We start from the raw sequence: 3,075 nt of genomic DNA on the forward strand, positions 1-3,075 counted from the left end.
GTTAGTGAACATATGAGTACCATTAATTAAACTTAACTCTTGTTATGCAAGTGCTCTCTGATATGATATCCACGGCAACCAAGCTCACATCAGGGCCATCAGACCCCAGGAGTATCTGGACGAGTAGTACTTGTCTCGGGCCCTTGTCCGCAGCGAATTGCTGGCAAACGTGGTTGTTATACACCTCTCCAGCAAGCACAATCTTCCTTGAGCCATAGAACCCGACGATGATGACGGAGATCACCTTGAGCATCGGCAAAGGGCCGAAGGCCGTGTACCTCCCTGATATCCTCTTTAGAAGCTGCAGCCCAACAGTCCGGAGTTAGGGTGTCGGACAACGCGGCAGAGCAACTGTGTTGGCGGGGCCTGTTCGCGATCGCATGCAGTGTGGTAGATGAAGCGATTGATACAGTCTTCAATGGTGCGAGCCATCTCGCGCAGCTTTTCGATGCTCCATCGATTGGCTCTGTTTAGCATGTGCCTGCTGGAAACGTAGGCATGTTTGCTTTTTTGGTGGGTCTCTTTTCTAGCTTGTCCGCTCTCTTTGGGTCCATCCTTCTCAACCGCTGGCTGCCTCCTCTTTGGTACCAGCCGTCGACAACTTATTTCTAGTCTTTCGAAGTTCATCTTCAGATGTTCCTTGCTTCTACAAATTATGCAACATCACTTTTCTCATGTTCATGAGTTGATAGTCATGAATACTGTCAGGAAAAAAATCCAGGTCATCTTATATCCATAAAGTGGTGTCAGATTTCTAGGCTGATTGTTGAGATTTTCAAGTTTGTTCAACTCTGGTATCTTCTTTGCTTGTATGAATTTTCCCCTCTGTTGGATTTATGTATTATCTTGATGGTAAAATTGAACATATCCTCAATCAGAAATCTATCATATACGACATAACCAATCTAATAGAGTATCAAGTTGAATAATAATAGCCAAGAGAAGTTATAAGTTTGGTCTATCCTCGCATCTTGAATTGTGCATCTATTGTTAGTTTATGGCTTTTTTATGGTACATATTACTATCGAGGCATGAAAATGAGAAAGTCTCTCACCCCTCGACCGGCGTGAGCTTGTGTGCCGGGATCCTAGTTCATCTCTAAGCTCTAACGGTCCTTTCCGGGCTACATACGGGTACCCGACGGTGAGTGAGAGTAGGAAGAAGTGAAGGAAAAAGAGATTGGAGAAGGGGGGAGGAGGAAGAAGTATGAGGGAATAGGTGGAGGGGAGGAAGAAGAGTAGGCAGAGAAGAAAGAAGAACATGTATACTGAGATGCTCTCCCCAACTATTGACCGTATATATTAGTGGGTGAGGAATCATCCAGTGGCGCCATGTTGGAGAGACGCTACCTGGATGAATCGTTTGATGCTTGACTCATATCAGGTTTGGAGCGGCGATAAAGGATAGCAATGTGAAATCAATTGCAGCTGCAAATGAGACGGTTAATTCATGTTATAATGCTTTTACAGTAGAGGCGTTGTCCTTGAGGTTTGGTCTAAATCTTGCACATATGAGCGGATGCAATAAACCTGAGACGAATGCGGATAATATAGAAGTGATCACTACCATGAAAGAGGGGAGTTGGTCGTTTATTGCAAGTGCTATTTTTGATAACTAATATCTTGTGTCCTTAGACTTTAACTCGTATAATTTATGAACACAGTTATTGGGAAACCAACCATGTTTGTGAAGAAATTGGCAAGATTGGCTATATTTTCCCCTCCTAAACTTTTGTTAGTGTCTACCCCTGAGGAAATTGTCCCATGCTCGTAAGGGATGCGACAATTCTTATGCATGAATAAAGGAGGATTGAAGTTTTAAAAAAGACATCTTGTCTCCAACACCCATAATATATGTAATATTAGCGTAACCAACACAACTTTTCATAAAAGCTTCTGACCATTGGGCAGCTGTACCAGGCGAATGATCTTCATCTGATGGAAGTTCTGCAAGTAACTTTTTTTTGACCTGAAGTTCTGCAAGTAACTTGTAATACTGCGATCTTCAGTATCAAGTTACATGTGCAGGAGAAATAGAAGGAATAAATACAATTAGTCCTGCATCTTGTCCATTTGCAAGAACTCAATATGGAGTACGGCCCAAGTCCATATTTTCTAATTTGAGCAACCAGTCCATTAAAGAGACCATTTGAATAATGATAAAATGCAACACAAAGTCATCACGATCTCCCTCCCTTCCATATAAAGCAGGTACTGAGATTTTCACTGAGACCAGTGATTGGTCGCCATATATTTAAGCATATGTTGCTTCATATGCACATCAACTATTGTAAAAAATGATTCTATGTACAATCTAGAACCATTTCAGATAATAAGGTCACGCAATTCACATGGCTTGCCACTGAAGAGATAATTTGCAATTACTCATTACTCCTTAATTGGAAGTACTTCAATTAGACCAAGTTTCACAACCATTAATTATGTTAGGCTCATACGACTTCACTTCATAAATACGTAGATAATGCATATATATGACTCAAATTATATTTTTGGATGAAAATCCAAATATGGAATGAATGTAATAATTGCCAGCAGTGTCCTTGTGATAAGAACTTTCTTTGTCCTTTATTCTCATGTTTGAACTAGTATAGGTCGGAGTTACACATGATGGTACACAAATCACTTTTATTTATCATCGGTACATTGAACCCTCCATTGACTAAACAACGATGATCCACTGGTCTAGTACTATAACTCTTCGTTTCATTGGCCATCGATGCCTATACCACTACTCCCGATGGTTGTTGTTGCGGATAAGGTTGCTCAGGTTGGTGTGGCTGTAGAGGGAATGGTTTTTGGGGTCGCTGGGGAATTATATGTTCTGCTTGTTCAGGGAATGTTTGTTGGGGTTGGGGAAATGGTTATTGCGGTTGATGGGGGAACGACTACTCTAGTTGCAGAGGGAATGGTTGTTGGGGTTGTTGGGGAATTATTTGTTTTGGTTGCTGGGGAAATGGTTGTTGCGGTTGCAGGGGGAATAGTTGTTGGGGTTGCTGGGGAATTATTTGTCCTGGTTGCTAGGAAAATGGTTGTTGTGGCTGTAGAGAGAATGGTT

General features: G+C 41.7%; 1 pseudogene; it reads right to left on the bottom strand.

The window, feature by feature from the left end:
• Positions 1 to 2,715: 2,715 nt before the first annotated feature.
• LOC119350510 overlaps positions 2,716 to 3,075 on the bottom strand; it is a 1,206-nt pseudogene continuing 846 nt past the window's right edge.

This window comes from Triticum dicoccoides, chromosome 1A, assembly GCF_002162155.2.
Source record: "Triticum dicoccoides isolate Atlit2015 ecotype Zavitan chromosome 1A, WEW_v2.0, whole genome shotgun sequence".
NCBI lineage: Eukaryota > Viridiplantae > Streptophyta > Magnoliopsida > Poales > Poaceae > Triticum > Triticum dicoccoides.